The following is a 22,794-nucleotide window of genomic DNA, read 5'->3' as shown; positions in this document are numbered from 1 at the left end:
TCTACAGTTGTATAACTTAAAATGGCAACCTTGAAAAAAAAGTCAAAAAGCAGCAGATGTTTCATGTCTGTATGATGAAAAATTGGCTACAGTGATTATTGTTATTAGTGATGAACCTAGATATGTCCACTAAGTCCTACTTTGCTTCAGATTAGGCAATGACTCAGATGACTTGTTTTTCATGGATCATATTTTAGGCAGGGATTCTGTAGAAAACAATGTAATTTCTGGTATTTATGATCATCAAATCAGCACTAAAATTAAATACAGAACATAAAACTTGTTTTTCAGTATTTGACCTTCCTCTTTGGAGAAAAAGTTTACAAAAAGTCAATGTTTGACTAATTATGACAACAAAAGGGGATGAGGGTGGAGGAATGTCTTAAATTCACAGAATGTGAAGTGAACTTCAATTTTTGGTCCTGTATAGGTAAAATGACAGACTCTAATGTGACTATTTTTACCTGAATCATTTGCAAGAATTTAGATTTTCCAACATACATGCATTGCTCAAAAGCTACACTTGCCATGATCACACACTTGGCATGATCACACACTTGCCATGATCACACACTGCAACCATGTTGACAAAATGTGATGCTAGACTCATCTATATAACTTCTACACAAAAAATTATACTGAAAATGACTGGTTTTCCCCTTAACTTTTAATAAATATTAACAAATCACTGACATTTTCATTGTTGGGAACACACTTATTCTTTCTCCTGATGTTTTTCCCTGATTTCCCATTGTTATGTGAACCCTGTCCTTTGTGATAAATCTCATCTTTGAATTAACAATGATGGGCATCTTTATCAACCACTTCTGATAGAAATTTTATTCTAAATCAATGACACCCTAAGCAGTTTTAACTATTTGACAGCTATGGATGATTCAACAACTTTAATCAATTTGCACATCTGTAGTCAATGTTTTATCCCCTAAGACAAGTATGTTTTGTTGCTTTCTAATCAAAGTTGATTTTCTCAGAATACTTATTTCCTCCACAAAAAATATCAAAAAATGATTAACACAGCTCTCCCTGACTATAATGCCATAAAATGGGCTCCATAATTGCTGACTACCAAACAGCTAAATAACACAGAGATCAATAACTCAATGAATGTGTGTGAACTAGATTTGAAAAACACAAAAAGATAATAACAATAATTGTATCTATAGAAAATAATATTTATAATATCATTTATGCATTAAAGGAACTGTAACAGCTAAGCTGCAAGAGTGTCAGACTTATAATCCAAAAGTTGCAGGTTCAATACACACTCTGTCCAGCCCTGGCTGACTGCCTGTGTGTCCTTGAGAAAAGGCACTTAGCAAATAAAGTAATGAAAGTGCAGTTAAAAACAAACTGCAAAATGGCCAGCATGTACTCACACATTTCAGAGAAGTCATTCAAAGTTTGTTTTTGTTCTTGTTGTTTTTTTTAATTCTATTTTTAGCAACAGTAGGCATATGTTGTGGCAAATGGGCATTATCTGTGTGAACTTAAAGGGCCTTTAGACCAGGAAGCTTTCTGGTGCACCAATAGCCAAGTGACCAGTCACATTTTTTACCTCTGTATGCATATGATTGAGTCTTAAGTTTAGCCAACATGGCTTGCCATTAGCTTCCCGTGGGTTGGTGGTAGTTCTTCCCAGTGTTTTCCCCATGTTCTTCTTCTACCAAATATTCCTGCCAATGTGTATAGCTTATCACATGCTGAAAAATGGCATTAAACCTACAATACCAGGAAGCGTTCTGTCAATTCTGGTCAAATTTCTTTTGCATGTTTTTCTAGACATTTATTTTCTTCATATCAGGATGCTTTCTATAAAATATGGTGAAATTTTGTCTTGCGCCATTTGAGTTCTTTTAAGTTTCTTTAAGTAATGGCAACAGTAGTTTGATGGGTCAGCAGCCATTAAATCATAATTACAGGCCTTGAGGCCAGAATGCTCCCAGTAAAGTTGTGCACGTTTTTTATGCATTTTTTAAAAAGCTGTAAATAGAAATTTTGAATGAACACAAAGCAAACATTGTACTAAGAATGAAGGACCATAGAACATGCTCACTTGGACTTGTAGCCAGGTGAATTAAACATGTCAGTTTTGCAACATCATGCAAAGGACAGGATATACAAAAAAAAACCACTATTATGACTACTTGTCTCAATGTATTATTTCAGATACAAATTAGACTCTTCTACATTTATTATGCTTACAGATTTCTTTTTCATACCAAAACGTGGCCAATGAAAATAGGCTACTGTTGTAAACTGAAGATAAAATGCTCCATTTGAGAAACTTCAAACTCGAAATAAGATCCGAGTGCATGCATGCTCCAAGAAGAAATTTCCATATAATGAGTATTTCTTATGAAAGAAAACACCTCATATTATTATACTGGGGCAGGTTTTCAACGGTCACTAAAATCTAAAAAATTCTCAACTTTTACTGTCTATGTAGCATTGTCATGTTTTTGCCCATTGCAGAGTCTCCCAACTATGTATCACTGCATGTAAACAAATAGAACTGAATTTTCTACAGTGTGATATATTATTTCTTACTGTACTAAAAAATGCAAGAAAAACAATGAATCACATTTTTTAAATAATATTATTCATTTCTTTCTTTATCTTTTCTAAATTGCCTTGGATACATGATTAATTTTTTTAAAGGAACACTAAAGAATAATTCTGTAAGAAAGTAAAAAGAGACTAAGCAGAGTCAATATAAACTATAAAAAAAATTTACACTGCCAATTTTTCACAAAAAAGGATGCTGTAACCAACTGGAAAAAATACAGCTATCAAAGAATATGTGTATGTGGCCAAAAAATGGAAAAGTCAGCAATCTCAAGACCTTTTGTAAAAGGAAAATCGACATCAAGCAAATATAAATGAGATAATCCCTGTTTATTGTCTGTGTTAGTAGCTTAAAAGGTAAAGCATTAATATGCCATATCAAAATACCAAGTTTGATCCCCACCCTCCACATTTTCCCCCCAAGTACTGTTTTTTTTTAAAAAGTAACAAATATCTCTATATTCCAAAATTTCTATTAACTTTTTAATTTCGGTTTTCAAACCCACTGAAAATAATGACAAATATTACAAACAAAAAGAGTATAATTAATAACTTGCCATATTCATATAAGCATCAATAACTTGCCATATTCATATGAACATCAATAACTTACCATATTCATATGAGCATCAATAACTTGCCATATTCATATGAGCATCAATAACTTGCAAACCATTACGTATTTATACATCATGAAAGCTAAATTCTATATGGGTATGGTATTTACCTAAAAGGAACGAAGAGGGGAGGGGTCTTATACCTTTGCATCAGACTTTTGGAGAAGTTCAGAATGAGAAAAATAATATCTGGTAATTGATGTGAAATATAAAAAAAGTTACGAAAAGTGTAAGCAGTGCTGTGAAGAAATTTATTCTTCCATAATTACATAATCTTCATACAGGCTTATTTATATTCAAGTTTTTAAGACAAAATTGTTGTCACATTTTCCTGTACACTCATCCATATGATAAAAAAATGGTTTTGAACTAAATGTTACTATAACTTGATTACTAAATCAATAATTTTTCCTACTCTTTACTGAAAACTGAAAATTACTTGATTTTTTTCTTTTTAAAATCATAGGGAAGGAAGTTAAAGTGACTGGATTGTTTTATAGCTTCTTAATTGAAAAGGCTACTTGTATTACTTCAACACTCCCTCCCCCAATCTACCAAAGAACAAGTTCAATCTATTTATGTAAAATGTATGGCCATGGTAATTGTTTGTTTTTTCTTTATATTTACCTATCATGTGTAAAGAAGAATGTAAGGAGATAACATATAGAACTTAACTCTTTTATTCAGGAAATCATGCTTAACTTAATAATAATAAGAAGATTAATAATAACAACCTCCCTTGTAATTTAGTCATTCTAATGAAATGTATTCACTACCTGGTATAGACATCAATGGCGGCATTGTTTATATGTGTAAAAAGCTTAGTTTTTGGTTACTTTCTGTAAATGTTTACAACATTGGTGAAACTGTAAATGAACATAGATGTGGCTATCACTGACACTGGAACAACCATTTCCAATTAAATTATATATTATCACAATTTTGTTTACAAAGTTGTTTTTTTTATTAGTAACATTAAAAAGAATAGAAACACTGTTTCAAGTTTATAAGTTACTACACAGTTTCTTAATCAGTGTAGATATTACACAACCATCCCAGGCATGTGTCTAGGCAGTGCATCTGGATCCATTATCAGATTTTTCATCATGTACACATGTTTCAGCAGAAATTCACTATAATCCTTACTGATGTTTTACTGAAATTGTCAAATATATTCCACAAAGGCATGTCATTTATGTGGTGAAGAACATACAGTAAATTAAACAATTGCGACTTGAATGCATTATGGTATTCACATTATAGTAGTTGCCAACTGTTTACTAAGACTTGCAGGTAGATCGTTTCAATAAAATGGTATCATTGCAGTTATTGTAAACCATGTACATGTTTTGGCAAACATTATTACCATACTTAGACATATCACCAGAGACATGTCTGTCTCATATGTCATATATATATTCTGGAATCACTTTCCAAGACTGTGAGGAATACACAAGGCATATTATTAAGAGACTGCCTTGTCGGCAGTATTAATAATTATCTTAAAGTTTTAAATAATCCATGTTTGTGTTATTCATATTTTGCAGACAGTGCATACAATATATAGATGAACGTTTTAACAACTATTTTTACATATATACATACTTATATTGCTCCATGTATGCATATCATGTAAAAGAGAGGGAAAGAGAGTGTGAGAGAGAGACTGTTGATGGGGATGGTTGTACTATTATGCATAGTGGACATTTGTAAAAAAGACATCCAAATTTATTACTTTTCAAACCTCTTTTCAAATCTGTTTGAAATATTTCATAAGATCATATTTGCCGTTCCTATTCATGTCCGTATTATATCTTTAAGGAAAACTAAAGTTGCCAATTCTGTTAAGAGTAGATGTGACTGATCATTTTTATGTTCCATAAAAGTCAGACAAAATCTGTGTTATTATATGAAGCATAGATTTCTGAAATCAATGCACAAAAACTGGTGTTTTATGTCTGATATATTTAGGTATAACACACTAAAAGGAAAATTCCTTTGAAATTAACATGAATCAACTGCAAAATGAATAAAATAATGAATGCAACATAACAATGTTTGGTTCCACAAAACAAGTCACCACACCTACATACCCTGTTATTATAAAATCACCTAATAAACTGAAACTCAATATAAAATCAAAAACAGAAAGAGAGAAAAAAAATTCCACTAGTGAAATATTGAACTAGGTGGAGCAAGTACAAAAGTAGACTAGTGCAGTGTCTGGGCATAAGAATGAATATTAAGCAAGTGCCAATATTGTTTTTGGTGGTTGTCATAAGACAAACAATTAAAGTTATGAATTCAACAATTTAGTTTGTATTTTTCCAGTTCTTTTTTTAAACAAATTTAAACCCAAAATGCTAATTTGTTGTTGTAACAGATATTAATTATGACTTGGTGTTCACAATAACATGCAGATAAATATATAGTTTTTAAACAGTTTTATTTTGTTGAGAATCTACTCCATAAGCATACATGTCAACCCCAAGAGAAGTTTAAGAGCAATTGTTACTAATATTAATCACAAAATGCATAATCTGAGCACAAAAAGTGTAATCTATATTTTTTTGCAGACTATTATTGCAGGAAACTATATGAAAAATGTACATTTATTTTTGCAACAAACCTAGACATGCAGCTGGTTAAATGGGAAAAATTCATGTGAATTATTACCAGAATACAAACACAAAGCATGCTGACAAATTATTTATATACAACACTCACTTTAACTAGTCTACGTGTCTAACTTATGCTGTATGATCATCAAGTAAAGTTGATGTGCACAAATTCTGTAATGATCATGACGATGTAATCAGTTTGAGTGCTGTATTACATCACTCTCGTATTCTTCCTTTTATATTTGTAAAGCACTATGGACATGTTTTAAAGTTTAAAAAGATCCCTTCCTACAACATTTTTCAGTCGTGTAACATATACGAGTCACATCGCTAATGTCATGGTCAGCAAGGAGCTGTTGGGTACTAAACACATGCATGCAAAGTCTGCATGGTATTTCTTACCCTTGTACTTACTGTGTTGGTTAAACAACTGGGAAATATTCTTTATCCATATGTAATGATACAGCAAGTCTGAGCCAATCATGTTGCTTAGCAACAACAGATCAATCTAAGTCACCTCACTTTGTACATGTGTGGATTTATGTAAACAGATAAAAGCCTTTCTCCAAAGTAAACAGAATAACAGAGTGTTTCAATCTTGTTGAGTATGGCCTTAGTACCCAAAAGTTCTATATCAACAAAACTGAGTGCACCCAAGTACTGCTGGCATTTGCATGGCTGGTCTGTATGATCGATGCTGGTAAGTAGCACTGATAAAATTGCTCATTCAAAACATCAACATCGCAATTTTTCACATTTAGCACTGACTGCAATAAATACACTCTGGTACTGGTATAAAAGTCAATCCACAAAATGGCTGGTATGGGGAAATAGGTATTTCATCATAAAGTCCATCCAGCCTTGGTACATTTTTTTCAATGTCTTGAGCAACTGTTTCAGACACGGTACTGTTTATTCAGCTTTTGTAGTAGAACCAATTGCGGTTGATCTAGAGATGGTTGTTAGGTTCTAATAATGCAAACATGTCGCCTTTTCACGTGCAGGACTGATATCTTCATGACATGCTGTTGTACAATTTGCCTAAGTTGAATCACAGCTGACATGCTTATGTACAAGGGAAATCTTTCTCTAATGGCAAATTCTGTAAATAAATTGTTTTGATTTGTTTACTCTACCTGGAACAAAAACTGACATCACTTTAATCATTATTATTTCATCATTTCTGTGTCTGTTTCCTAAACAGCATTGGGTGTTTCTACAATCATAGGTTCAGCACATCTTATTGATGAGCACAATATTACTTGCAAACAGATCTGCATGGCTGGCAAAGCTGATTATATGATCTGACTATGATACCACATTTAAGACATGGTTGAGCACCTATAAACATATGTAATGCTAGCAAGTGTGATTTACAGTATTCATAATGGCGTGCTTAGCTGCATATTTCATATTTTCCAAGGCATACACCTTTACAGTTATTCCATTCAAATGCCACTGAACATTTTATATACGTAAAGATTAGTCTTTAGGTGTTTATTTTTCATTGTTATTACAGTGGGACCCCACTATAACGCGTTCCATTATAATGCGAATTCGGATATAATGCGGTCGTGGCGTGGCTCCCAAAATTTTATATACATGTATTTTTCTTGTGCCCCCCCCCAATCTTAAAAAGTACAAAAAAAACCGTAAAAAGTTGCTTATCATTTTGGGATAGAGATCCCGTATGAATAAAAATTGCAAGACGATCGTGGCTTGGCTCCTGAAATTTTATATGTATTCTTCTCGTACACAAAAAAGTACTTTTTCTTTCTTCTTAAAAGTAAGAAGAAGAAAAAAAACGCATAAAACGTTTATTCTGGGATCACGTAGGTCTTCGCCAATGTCGCAAACTTGGATTGTTTTTCCTTATTGGCTGCAAAACATAACATGTGGCTTTTTTTATTTGTTGGCGACACTGTTGGCTGTTTAAACTTTTATACACAACCATTGGTTTGGAGTGCAGAAATTCAGAGGCCCCATGAAAGGAAGCTGCAAACTTGATATAAAATGCACTGAAATTTATCTATTGTTACATAAACAAATTCTTTGTCTATACTGACAAACCATCTAAACAGTGCATTATTATATCATAATCCGCTTATCCTGATATCTAGCATGAGTTTTGTATGTTGTGAAATATCCGCATTTTTGTTGTTGACATTTCTGGTAACGGAGATAAACTGGATGAGGCATTCTCTCGTAATCTGTCTTTCATCGGATTTTCGGCCGCTCGCTAGTAATTAATATATTTACAAAGATGCATTTGTGTGTGGATGGTAAGTAAAATTCCTCTTCTTTTCACTCAAAATTAAATCCTTCAGAACACTCACGTTTTCTGTAATAATCCATGTCGTCAGAACACCTGCGTCTCTATCTTCCGTTGACCCTTTCTTAATTTTCAGACGCATGCATAGAAGGCAGCATCACGCTGCTACCACAAATGTAAAAAATGTTTTTTAAAAATTCTTATTAGTTTATTCAGTAGGCATGGAGGGACAGTAACTAGAATAGTCTAAACAACGGCCAATTCCTTTTAAAAATGTATCCAGATAAAACAGTTTGCTGAAATTTCAAGGGAAACAGATTACCTTTGAAGCACTGACTGTTATGAAAACGTACTCAGCAAATGGAAAAAAATCCCCATCTCAATCATACAATACAATTATTTGATGTTGCCGCCACAATAAGAAATGGGCATTCATTTGGTTCTCCAAAGCTGTTCTTTAGCGGCAACTTCAAAAGCGCATGCAGCCTTCATCAAAGAAAGCCGACTACAATCTTTCAATGACAGCAAAGAAGTTTTCTTCAAATAAAGTCAGTACCAAACTTAAATAAAAGTGATGGAATCTGATGGATTTTTGCATTTTCCAATGTGACTGGAACACTTTATCTGTGCTGTGAAAGTTTCCTTTTTGTAGGGAAAATGTTTATGCCAACGGAGGCTTAAAATGCAAACTAACTTTTACCAACTTCGAACGTACTTCAAAGTAAATGTGCTTCGTCATTTGTTACATGATTGTCCTATGTTTTTCCACTGAATTCAGACTAATATGACCTGTTACAAATTTAATGAATATTTTAAAGCTGTGTATGCATATTTTCAGTGGAATCACTTGTATTGTGGATTCAATGTATATGATGAGGTTCGCAGGTGAGTACACTGCGTTGATACTTTGATCATGCTATACATTAGACATTTATATATAAACAGTATTCACGTATATGTACCAATTCATGGTTCTCTAAATAAAGTATGATATCTTCTCTCTTTTCACTACAGGTGTATTTCTCATTTAATATGCATCAATTCAAGATAGCAACTGAGCCAAAGAAGTACGTAATTTACCGCACGCACGTACCCCCCCCCCTTTTTTATTGGGGGGGGTACATTTTTTTTCAGCTAACTGAGTTGGTTGCATATAACACGGTTCAGTTCATAACACGGTCGGATTCTATGGCTCCCAACTACCGTGCTATAGCGGGGTCCCACTGTATGTCCTTTACATATTGTGGCAGGGGCCCCGAGTGGTCAAGTGGTCTAAAGCGCCTACCATTACGGATCATTGTCATCTAACCTCTGTCTGTGTGGGTTCGAGTCTTGGGTTTGGCCAATGTTGGTATGTGAGAAAGCTTGCCAGTAGCTTTTCATAGGTCAGTGGTTCTTTCCAGGGTTATCCTGGGTTATTCCTCCACCATTTATACTGGCCTCCATGTATAGTCTATCTTGTGCTGAAAAGTGGCATTAAACCCTACAACAACAACCGCAACAACACATCGAGGCACAGAAGTAAACACTTCATAATCCAAAAGCAGAGTACCAATATTTATAACCACTGACTATGCAATACTTTTTCCTACATAAGAAGGTGAGTTTTAATCTTACGTCAGGCACTGTTAAATAAACATGTGCATCTTCCCAAGGTGGGCAGATCCTAACTCAAATATAATCTCCTTTAAGCCTGCCATAATACCATCAAATGCCACTAACTTTCCAGTACAAAGTTGCAAACCAATTCATAACAATCAATATACATATTGATATCCAATAATCTCAAAGGGTTAAACTTGTACATATAATCCACAGATTTCATTCTTTGATGAAATATATCTCTGGGAAATTCATCACAGAGAGCCAACTGTTTGGCTTCGGGCTCGTGGTATTTGTTTTTGTAATACTTTTCATGGTCAGTGAACTTATATTCCATCATTATATTAATACTGAAAACATCTCTCATCCATTTCATTATCTGTACTAAAATGTAATGCCTTTATATTTTTTGCATAATATTATAAAATGTTTTGGGGTTTTTCCTCATAATATCTGCCAATTTGACATTGTTGCTGCTCCATGATAATTTCAAATTTGATTAATTTATCAGTATGTTCAGAATATGTTTTTGAAAAGTCATATAATGTCTTTTAGTCCTCTTTGATAAATCTGTATGAAGCCTTGAAACAAAACAGTGATTTAATCTTTCCTGTAATATTACACACACTCCATTGATCTGGTAGAATAATCCTAGAATCAGACAGACTCACAAATTCTTTCAAAATACTATACGCATCTATCTGTGAATTTTTCACCATCGATGTCCCATGGTAATTTTTTAATACAAAATATTTTCTGCCACAGTTGGCATAAAGTATTTTCTGCCACAGAAAACATCCCCACTGTTACCTGTATCTGTAAAAGTCAAGAAATTTGTGTAGTATGGCCGCATAATAAATATAATCCTGACTGAAACCTTTACCACATGATCCCTGATGCAGATCATGACTGTAATAAATAATCAGGTTGACCAAAGTAATGTGATAATAGTTATGTCAATTAATGATACAGGTCATGGCATTCTATCTCCCACTATTCTGTACCCTTACATGGTCACATATTGGTAACTTTCACAGATTACCATCTACAGGATCACATGCATACACATGTGATTTACTGTGATGGAAAACAAAGTCATGTAGCATTAAAGGATATGACTGATATCAGTGAGCACAGTCTCAATCTACTGTTATCACAATACTTGCCAAGCACAATTTCTAACTTGTATTGGGCTACTGCAGAAAGTTAGTTTTCTTGACCTGCCCAAGTTTATCAGAACTTGTACAAAATAACCATGATATAAAGTGCTTGAAATGTATATTATATACCTTGATTTCATTCCTGGCTTGACCTCAGTAATTTTGTCTGAACTAGATAGCACTCTGATTGATACTTCACCTGCACCAACACCTTTCTTCTTTAAAAAGTTGTTGATCCTATTTTCTAAGTAACATCCTAACTCTGTATTTTGTAATCCTGAAAAAAGAAAGAAAGAAAAAACTCTGATAAGAATAAAAGAGAACATAAACACAGCTAATATAAAAACAGGCTTCCAGCATAATTCCTACACACATCATTAGTGAAGTTAAATTTCTGTTCACAACTAGAAACATGTTCATGGCTCACAAATGTCCCACCAGCACTTGACCTAAAAACTTAAATGGATGAATGAACAAACAATAGTGACATTATACCCAGAGCCAAGATTAAAATTAGCATTGAGCAAGGAAAGATGACTGCGATTACAAGAGTTCTGGAGACTAATCAATAGCCGAGTTAACACTAGATATTTGACAAAATAATTTAGTCTGCTCTGTGCAAAATAAAAAATGGATGAAAACTGACAAATCAGTACATTGTTTTAACAAAAGTCCCTTGATGGAACTGACACTCTTACTGGGTGAAAAGAATTTCCAGGAATTCAAGATGAGACCATTTCTTCCTTTAACTGCCTAGTGTTGAAACCATATGATCTCTTCTATTTATTCTCCAGTGACAAGATTTCAAATTAGCTTCTGTGGTGGGTATATTTTTATTAATAATAAAGTAAAATTGTTTGAAGATTTCGGTGAAGAACCGACATGTCATAATGATATCCATTCAAGGGAGTAGTGATGAGGTTTTCAAAAGAGTTGTGGCAGTTATGCTGGATGTACAATTGACACCATGTTCATTTAGGACGAACTATATATCATTAGAAATAAGGGCAAAAATCCCATATTGATATCACCATCCATATGGGAGTAGTAGAGATAATATTTTCAAGATAGCCACCATGGTGGCCACATTGAGGGATAGTCAGTTTTAATTAGGACCATTAAACATGTTAACAACTCTTATGATTAAACTCCAACGTTGAAATGAGTTTTCACTAAGAGTAATGAAAACATGGTTTTCATTAAAGCCACACAGCGAACATCAGATCAGCAACATTTTAATTTAGAAGCAACTTTAAAAAAGTCGTTAGTAATAACCCCAGGCTGATCTGATAATTCATTCAGGAGAAGTAGTGACAAGATTGTCAAGACTGTGACAGCTATAGTAGACAACAGAATGGCACCGTTTTCAAGTACGACTAACTAGACATCACAAGAAGTCTTCTGGTGAAAATGCCACATCAATATGACTTTCTGTTCAGGAGTAACAATAACAAGATTTTCAAGATGGGTGATGTGGTGGCTATATTGGACATAAACTTGGCTCCATATTTACTTAGAAACATCAAGACATCATAAAAAGTTGTTTAATGTCAATCTCATGTTGATATGACCATCCAAGTAGGAGGAGAATGGATAACAAGATTTAAGATGGTCTCTCTGACATATAAGCACCATATTCATTTAAGACCAACTAGATAAGGAAATCCTTAAGTCTTTTAGTGTAAGAAGTCTTTAGTGATATGACCATCCATTCAGGAGGAGCAGCCATGTGATTTTCAAGATGGCTGCCATGAATGTAACATTGACACCATTTCATTTAGAACCAGCTAGACATTACAAAATGTTTTTAGATAAATCTCCATATTCATATGACCGCCCATTCAGGAAGAGTAACAAGAACAAGATTTTCAAGATGGACATTGTGATGGAAATATTAGATATATGAACAGTAATATTTTCACTAAGGACTAACTAGACCATGGAATAAATGTGTATGTAAAGTTTCATGGTTATAGTCCAAGAAGTAGCAATAACTTGTGTTAACAGATGGACGAAAGACCATCCCATAAGCTCTTCTTGCATAGCTGCCAACCCCAGAGTACAAAATTGCTGATTGCTTAAAACAAAAATACTGATTTTCAGGAACAAATACTGATTCTTAAAACATTAATGCATTTGTAACTATTTACAACATCTACAACTATCAGTAAAGTAGGATATTAACTTGCTTAATTATTTTATGTATATCTATATTTTTTGAAAATTCTGGTACATGATTTTATTTAATTTTTATAATACTTATTCAGTACTAATGTGTACAGAATATATTTAGTTCAGCCTGACCTATGTGACTTGAGTAGCGTAAGACATAGGATTTATAAATAGATGTTTACGTATGTGTTGTCAATTAGCAATAATATAATAATAGGACTTAAAATGGCATCTATGGCGTAGTTTTTCAGTGACTGATGGGATATGGAAGTTTTGAGAATAATCCTGTGGTTTTCTATTGGTTGCATGAAAGTCATGTGAAAATTCATAGTTCACCAAAATCAATAACGTTTGCTGTCACATGGGGTCTTTTATGAAGTACAGTCACAATATACGGTGTATATAAAGTTAAAGTTATGCGTTTAGTTTCATTCTTTTCTTTGCTGGAGAAAATTCTGAATCTTCTGCTTTCCTTTTTGAGATGACTAAAAGTTGAATATTACAAAGATGAGATACAGTGATAGCAGCAACTGTTTGCATAATCCAATATGGTTAAAGAATGGCATGGTAGCCATGATTTTGAATGAACCAATCATATTATAGAACTCTATGTCCTTATATACATATAATAAATTTACACTTAGAATGGAAATGGGTGCTGTTCTAAACAGAGAATTGCAAGAATATTTTTAATTTAATTTTTTAATGGATTTTTAACAAAAAAACATACACCCATATTCAGGCCCAAAAATAAGGGACAAATACAGAAAAAAAAAAACAGGACAGTAGGCAACTATGTTCTTGTATATGTATGGTTGAAAACTAGTATCTTTATTATCTCTTCAACATTTATTATGTTCATTCTCTGAATTTTTCAACTTTGATATAAACATAGGAAAATTCTGTGAAAACATTTGTGAACATTAATGAAACAGTTAACAAAAACTTAATGCACCTTCTTCTCATATGAAACTAAAATGAAAGACAGTTTCATCATATATTCACAAAATTTGGCAAAATTATGGAACATATTTGACAGTTATAAATCAGAGAAGAAAACAAATTGTGACACTTTTCATTATTTGTTGACTTAAACTGTAATTGAAACATGTAAGACTACACAAGCTGTAGTTGAAATCTGTAGGACTACACAAGCTGCAATTGAAGTCTTTAAGACTAGACAAACTGTAGATTAAATCTGTAAGACTACAAAAACTGCAATTGAAATCTTTAAGACTACACAAGCTGTAATTTACATCTGTAAGATTACACAAGCCACAATTGAAATCTGTAAGACTACACAAACAGTAATTTAAATCTTTAAGACTACACAAGCTGCAATTGAAATATTTAAGACTACATAAGCTGTAATTGAAATCTTTAAGACTACACAAGCTGCAATTGAAATCTTTGAGACTACACAAGCTACAATTGAAATCTTTAAGACTACAAAAACTGTAATTGAAATCTTTAAGACTACACAAGCTGCAATTGAAATCTTTGAGACTACACAAGCTGCAATTGAGATTTTTAAAACTACACAAGCTGCAATTGAAATCTTTGAGACTACACAAACTGCAATTGAAATATTTAAGACTACACAAGCTGTAATTTAAATCTGTAAGATTACACAAGCCACAATTGAAATCTGTAAGACTACACAAACAGTAATTTAAATCTTGAAGACTACACAAGCTGCAATTGAAATCTTTAAGACCAGACAAACTGTAGATTAAATCTGTAAGACTACAAAAACTGTAATTGAAATATTTAAAACTACATAAGACGTAATTGAAATCTTTAAGACTACACAAGCTACAATTGAAATCTTTAAGACTACACAAGCTGCAATTGAAATCTTTGAGACTACACAAGCTGCAATTAAAATCTTTAAGACTACACAAGCTGCAATTGAAATCTTTAAGACTAAACAAGCTGTAATTGAAATCTGTAACACTGCACAAATCAGCTTGCCCAATGCCCATAACAAGCTCACATTTAGCTCAGGCAAGCTCAAGTTTGTGAGATACTTGCCCGTGGGCAAGTCCAAACAAAAGAGAGAAAGGGTTCAGTTCATAATGCTTTACATTCTCTAAGTTTTATACTCTGCTTTCACTGCACATACATCAGCACCTTTATTTCATGCTCACATCATCTGTATTCTTCAATATTTTAAGTGTTCAGTTTCTTCATCAACTGATTCTTATTTCACTTGATACATCTTCCAAGTCTGCCACTTCCATCTTGTAGTCAATGTCCTGGTCAGTCACATTTTTTCATGCTGATAAAGTATTGTGTGATATTGTATTTACTATTTAAAGTATGTTTTCACAAATAGGAAATAGATATTTATATTTTAAGTTATCACTTATTTTTGTACAGCAATAGTTATATATATATATATATATATATATATATATATATATATATATATATATATATATATATATATATATATATATATATAGATAGATAGATAGATATTTTGGTAACTTACAAGTCCTAACCTAGCCATAGGCAGTTGGTGAGCTATAAATGTGCCAAGACTGCCTACACTAACTGGTTTGTCAAAGATTGTTTTGATGTGACTTGGAAATTTTTCAAAGTGACCAATTTACAACTGTTAATAATAATAGAGAATTTTTTCACAGGTGTGTTTGGAAATAAAATGCACTCATCTCTACAACTAGCCACCTAGAAATCTAGCATCCACCAGCAATGTTTATTATTTGTGCTTTACATGATTATTACAGGATACATAATTACTATGTGGCAAAAATTAAAATGGAAAAAATTAAATGTTTTTAAATCATTCTCAAAAGTTGGCTTGTCAAGGATTGTTGAGATGCATGCTGTTAATTTCAAGATCAAACCTGAAAGACATTGATGTGGATCAACATAGAAACAAAATCTATGTGCAATCATTCACAATATGACTCTAAAGTTTCAATTTTAAGTAGACCAAAATGATAATACTTTTTTAAACTGATGTAGAGTGTACAACTAAGTTAAAAAGTCACAGGGCAGAGCTATGTGTATATGAATACTGTTATTTTATATTGATGAATCTACAGTTGTACATTTATTTTGGAATAAAGCATAAATTCAATTACATTGTTTCTTGTAATGTCTTTTATTATTAAGACTTAGGTAGTTAAACAAAATGAGTATATAATAAATGATTACTGCATTTGTATGGGAAAATACGAACTTGTTTTTCTTCTGAAAAATATTGCACTCCACAAGGTCATTTAAATGCAGTATATATATGTGTATATATATATATATATATATATATATATATATATATATATATATATATATATATATATATATATATATATATATATATATATATAAACTATTTACATAAATCTTTTTTGAAAACTTTAATTATCAACATATGGTTTAATGGTGCAAACAAAGATGAAAAGAAAACAAAACATTTGTTAAATAAATATAATGTCATTTTCTTGCAACATCATATATTTTACCATGTTTTCTTTATATACTTTAGTTGTGATAGTTTGTCCATGATTTTGGGGCAAGTTCAAATCCCTCACTGGCAAATTCAGCTTGCAGTGGGCAATGGGCATTTATAAATGTTGTGAAGCCCAGGACTATAAACACAGTTTTTTAAATCTGAAGACTACATTAGCTGTAACTGAAATCTGCAAGGTTACATAAGCTGAAATATAAATCAACAGGACTTTACAAGCTGTGATTGAAATATACAAGACTATATAAGCTGTAATTCAAATATCCAAGACAACATAAGCCATAGTTGAAATATACAAGACTACATAAGCTGTAAATGAAATATTCAAGAAATCATAAGCCATAGTTGAAATATACAAGACTACATAAGCTGTAAATGAAATACACAAGACTACAAAAGCTGTAAATGAAATATACAAGACTGCATAAGCTGTAAATGAAATATACAAGACTACATAAGCTGTAATTCAAATATACAAGACTACATAAGGCATAGTTGAAATATACAAAACTAAAAAAGCTGTAATTCAAATATATAAGACTACATAAGCCATAGTTGAAATATACAAGACTACATAAGCTGTAAATGAAATATTCAGGATTACATAAGCTCTCAGTAAGGTGGTTGTTTTTTTTGTAAGTGTGACCAGTTTTCAGTAAGGTGCAACTAACATCATGTGCTGCTATTGTAAAACTGGAAAATATATATTTAAAAAGTTAGGTATTCTAAAGTAATGAAGTGATGGTAAACATTACGTTTAACTGAAATGCTCGTATAAGTGCATGTAGATATTTTGCACCGTGAGTACAGTTGCACAAACTTTAGATCCAAAACCAGTGCTGCTCCAAGGCTTCTTCCTATCTCTCAACCTGACGTAAATTTGGGACTTTTTTTCAATCTCACATGATGCTGGCAATCATATCTCCTGCCATGAGACATATTCAAACTGATATCCAACAAATATAGTTGTGTCCCTTCCTAATTTTAATCACAAGAATCTGAATGTTCCTTTTTGTTCTTCTGTATTGATCATTAACACTTTTAAGAGGCTTATCTTCCCTTTAGTCTTTAACATCTATCACTCACTGGATGTCATTATAATTATGCAACACTCTGCATCGAAAATTATGTGCAGTTTAAAGTGTCTTGGGTACTAGTGTAAAGTTAGTCTGGTTCCCTAACTCCACTAAATCTAATACAAAACCCAAATCCAAATCAAACATAGATAAGCCAATTATTTGGATTTTACCACAACAATCATATTTCTGAGGTTTTTGCTTTAATTCCATAATTTCGTATTTTAAGGGTCATTTTCGCAAGATATGGGTTGGCAAGTCTGCTTAAGTATCCTCCTACTGTTGATCAAATCAATCTAAGCAGTGATCAGAGGTCACACTGAGGTTATGTTTACACTTTGGAAACCATGTTGAATATTTTTTGATCTTACACTAATAGTCATATTCCATGGTATATTATGTGAACACTACAAAAATTGAATCTTTCAAGGAGTATGCAAATGTGAATTCATTTCGTGGATATAAATTTTTCTGGTTTTCTGGTAAATTACATTTTTATCAGTACTTACATTCATGGAAGAATTTGGCTGGAATCTTAATGTTTCCCTAGAAGGCTCATCAGAACTTGTGTTTTGAAGGGTGTGATCGCTCTTGCATACTGTTGCACTCCATAAGTTGCTTCCCTGAGAGCTATCCATCACCCTCCCCAATCAAACAAAGATTTCCAGAATTTCTAAGTGAACTTCTCAATTTTTGTGAAAGATTGCATGGTAATTGCCTTTCACAAATAATGATATGTTTATAGGTTCCGTCATTTTGATATATGATATCATATTATGTAAATGATGATGTCATAAATATGTTAGTGGCAGGAAAGTTTTTAAAATGTTGATTAATTTAGTTTAATGATAAAACATATTATTATTTCTAACAATTTAGCTTATTATCATCACATCAAACCTTTAAATTCATACCTTTTGAAGCAACCACAAAATCCACAAAAACTGAAACCACACAAAAAATAGTGAATTTACGATACATAGTTTTAAGTGTGAACTGATCCTTAGGAATCTTCTAGAATCCACTATTGCTGGCTTTATGTCTGAATAACCAAGAACTGTCAACAAAATAGGATTTAAGATCAATGATGTTTTGCTAATATGGTACAGTAACACTAAACAGTGACCTAGTTAAACAGATAAAAACAAAGTAAAAAAGCATATGCAACCTCTCTCTCCTCTCACTCACTGAATAATTGAGAAAAAACTCTTCCAACAACGAAAAATGACAAAATACTCACTTTTCGCAGTGTATTTATTTTCTTTCTGTTTTGAACCCTTGGCCTTTAAACAATTATTACAGGTGAACCTAAAAGACCAAACAAATTGCATATAAAAAGTTGAACACAAAGACAAACTTTCTCTGGATAACATGAACTGAAAAATTATATACGGAATGAAAAATGTGTTCTGTTATGCACTCACATAAAAGACCTGTTTTTATTCTACCAATCAAAAGGAATAGATCCTCCATCACAGATTTTTACACCCCACCCAATCCCTGCACGACCTCAACATGTGCTGGTCACCTTGTAAAAAGGCTCTCTTTTATTAAACCTCCATCCACACCCTGTTTCAACTTGTGCTGGTCCCATCTACAAAAGGCCTTCATAAAAGGAATAACTGCCCCATCACAGGTTATAACACCCAAACCTATCCCCATCCCACTCTGTGCCTGTCAACTTTTCAAAAGCCAAGTAGGGTGATTAAATTAAAAAAATTGGGAGATTGGGGCCTAAGGTTTTTCATGGCATTTTTTAAGCCTCATTTTCGCTAAATATTGGCCTATCTTCTGGGTCCAATATAGGTGAAATTCTCCTAGTGACACCTTATTTTCCCCCAGGACTTGCCCTCTTTGCATATCCTGGTCAGCTGTGGCCAAACTGCACATTATAGCTAAAGGTTAGTCTTAAGTAAACAAGCAAGAAAGCCAGTGTGACTAATTAACAGTTAATCCTTATCATTGGCATTATCTTGTAAAAAAAGACCTTCCCCCTGACATAATTCAAAGAAATAATGTTCTACTGTGTGTGTTATGTAAGTACCAGCAACTGATTGTCAAATAAACCATGCCCTATTTTTGTTGTAACTAGCAGTACTTAATATGCAGTCTGAAGATATCGTACATGTAGCAACTATTTCCAACATTTTATATCCCACCTTATTTCCTTGTTCTCAACTTGAAAGGCATCTAACCTTGTTTACGAAATAATATCTTTATTCTGAATTCGTTTTTTTATGGGGAAAATAAGCTGTGTAGTATGTTTCTCCATTCCTTCTTTTAAGTTAATGATGGTAATTAATGTTTGTATATATGGTACAGTAATGTTCACTTATGTATATTTCTTTTGTGGGCATGGAGATGCTACTGCATCACAGTGATCATTCTTGGCATTAAACCTAATTGCTGACAAAAATCGTGGTTTAGTTTTTGTTGTGGTTTATTTTCTGATTTTAATAGGTTAAAAAATTCATAAATTTGCGTGAATAATTTTTCAACTTAACATTCTGTTTACCAAAGAAAAATTAATTTATAGTGTGATAATAATTATTTTGTCACAACAATATTCACAGGAGATGAAACAGAAGAATGGCTTCTGCAGATTGCATAAGATATATCTATTGATGTAGGATATTTTTAATTTTAGGAGAAATGAAAATGGACAAAAAATAATGTAATAATTGTAAGCTCTCAGCAAAGATCGGGAAGTATTATGAAACTAGGAGGTAGGTGTGGAACAACCCAAAAATCAGGAGGATTTTTTTCTCCTGGCGGGAGAGTTGACAGGTATCCACTTCCTGTGCTGGTCCCCATCTGCAAATGGCCTTCAAAAGGAATAGCTTTTCCAGGATATATTATAACAACCCAACATTATGTGCCACTAACTGCAAACACAGAGAACAAAAACTACTGCATGATTAAATAATTATTGATAGTTATGACTGCTGGCTTTGAGCCTTCATTCATATGAACCTATTTGAATAAATCAAGAAATTCTACATTTAGATGCTTAAAAACAAACTGAACTTACCCACTGGGCCAAATCGGTTCAAAATGTAATACACATATTTGATGAAGTTTTCTACCACATTCCAAGCATTCAACAAATCTGAAAATATAAAGCCCAAAAAGTATTATAATTACAGTAAAACCTGTCATTAAAAGGATACTCATGGGAGCAAAATTTTCTAAATCTCAAAATGGGTTCATCAAATACTTTCCTGCATGAACGTGTCCTTTATATGAATTAAGGCAGGTTTTAACTATATGTATAATTAACTGCAGGACTAATAAGATAATTAATTCTAATTGCAAATCCAAAGAACATACATAAATCATTGTTTTATGATAATTTGTTTTGTCAAGCTAACAAAAAGGCCAAGTTCAGTTGAGACTTCTCACCTGGCTAAATCTGGGTCAACAAAAAGCCTTTCTGTAGCAATTTCTTTCAATGGTGTTGATTGAATTTGATATAAAAACAATTCTTTTAAGATTTCTTCATATTTTGTATCTTTATAAACATCGGATAGCACATTATTATTTGTCCAATACTTAATGTCTTCCTTCAGTTATAGTGGCGATTGTTTGATGGTGGTTTGGCATAATTTGTGCAAATTTTAAAGCCCTTAATGCAAAATATGTCCTGTTGAATTTGTTCAAATTTTTTCAGCCATTTTGAGTTAAAAATGTTTTTCTGCTTTTAGCAATGGCATCCATTTCTGACACTCGATCAACATCATTTGTACGAACTTGAAAGCAATTTACTCCAGGTACTTTGTATCAAATCTGGTCAAATTCAATTTGATCTTTTCTTTTTTAGAAGTCATTTTATGGTCTATTTTTAATATTGTTGTGATACTTAATCATAGACTGGCATCATTTAAACAAATATGAAAGCTATTCATAAAAGATGCAATGAAATTAGTTTCAACTGCTTATTTAAATGTTTTCTATGATCAATAATGACGGCCATTTCTGGTTATGAATGGCATCATTTATACCAACATGAAAGCCATTCATACCAGAATGCTTTCTAGCAAATCTGGTCAAATTCTGTTGTTGCTGTTGTTGTAGGATTTAATGCCATTTTGCAGCAAAAGATTGGCTATAAATGGTGGAGGAAGAACTTGGGTCAAATTCTGTTCAACTCACTTTTAGAAATGATTGTGAAAAAAAATATTTTTAGTAACGGTGGCTACATTTGAAGGTAGATACAATAACCTCTTCTTGCCAAAATGTTTTTTGACAAATTTGGCAATATTCTGTTCATGATTTTTAGAAGCTGCTTAGGAGTTTTTGTTTTTAATAATAAAATCTATATTTAATGGAGGATTAACATTAATTGTAAAAAAAATCCTAAAACCATTCATGTCAGTATGTTCTCTGCTAAATTTGGTTCAAATCTGTCCTGTGGTTTTTCAGAAACATTTAAAATAGCAAATGTTGATGAACACTGAATAGGAAAACACAGGATCCAAAGGGCAGGGGTCACCATGCACTACCAATAATCCAAATTTGGGGACACAAAAATTAAAAAGGGGAACAAAGGCTAGATAGTATTTAACGCGCTAGTAGTGGTCTAGGCTGAGTTGATATAGCCATCAATTTAAAAGGGGTAGACATGATATTTTCATGATGGCCATTATTGTGGCCATATTGAGGGAGTTTGCATCATTTTGATTTATCTAGACACCAAAAGAACACTTCTGATGAAAACCTCTATCAAAATAAAATTTCCGAGTTGTTATAACAAGATTTTCAAGATGGCCCCCATCATAGCCATATTGGATGTCAGATCAGTACCATATCAATTTAGGAACAAGGAGACATTACAGGAGGTGTTTTAATGAAAAGTATATGTTGATATGACTTTCTATTTTTTTTAGGAGCAACAATAACATGATTTTCCAGATGGCCTTTATATTATCTATATTGAAGGTAAGATTGGCACCATTTTTATTTATGACAAACCAGATATCACAAAGAGGCTTTTGGTTAAAACCCCATGCTAATATGATCATTAGTGATAAGACTTTCTAGATGGTCAGTGTTGTGGCTATATTTGATGTCTGAACAGCATTTTCATTTAAGACCAACTAGACATCACAAGTTGTAAAAACCTGTTCAGGAGTAGTGGTAACAACATTCTCAAGATGGCAGCCATATTGGATGTGCAAAAAAGCACGATC

The 22,794-nt window shown here is 32.7% G+C and overlaps 1 pseudogene across 1 annotated transcript in view; it reads right to left on the bottom strand.

The window, feature by feature from the left end:
• Positions 1-22,794, bottom strand: part of LOC149797573 (CREB-binding protein-like) — a 106,760-nt pseudogene that overhangs the window by 44,315 nt on the left and 39,651 nt on the right. Inside the window, exons 18-20 of the transcript XR_016421635.1 lie at positions 20,637-20,714; positions 18,846-18,913; positions 10,988-11,135 (exon numbers count right to left, since the gene is read on the bottom strand). The product of XR_016421635.1 is annotated as a CREB-binding protein-like (transcript). The remainder of the gene's footprint in view (positions 1-10,987; positions 11,136-18,845; positions 18,914-20,636; positions 20,715-22,794) is intronic.

The sequence above is a fragment of the Sinohyriopsis cumingii genome, chromosome 6, assembly GCF_028554795.1.
Source record: "Sinohyriopsis cumingii isolate HCF-2022 chromosome 6, ASM2855479v2, whole genome shotgun sequence".
NCBI lineage: Eukaryota > Metazoa > Mollusca > Bivalvia > Unionida > Unionidae > Sinohyriopsis > Sinohyriopsis cumingii.
This window is presented reverse-complemented; position numbering and strand designations above follow the sequence as displayed.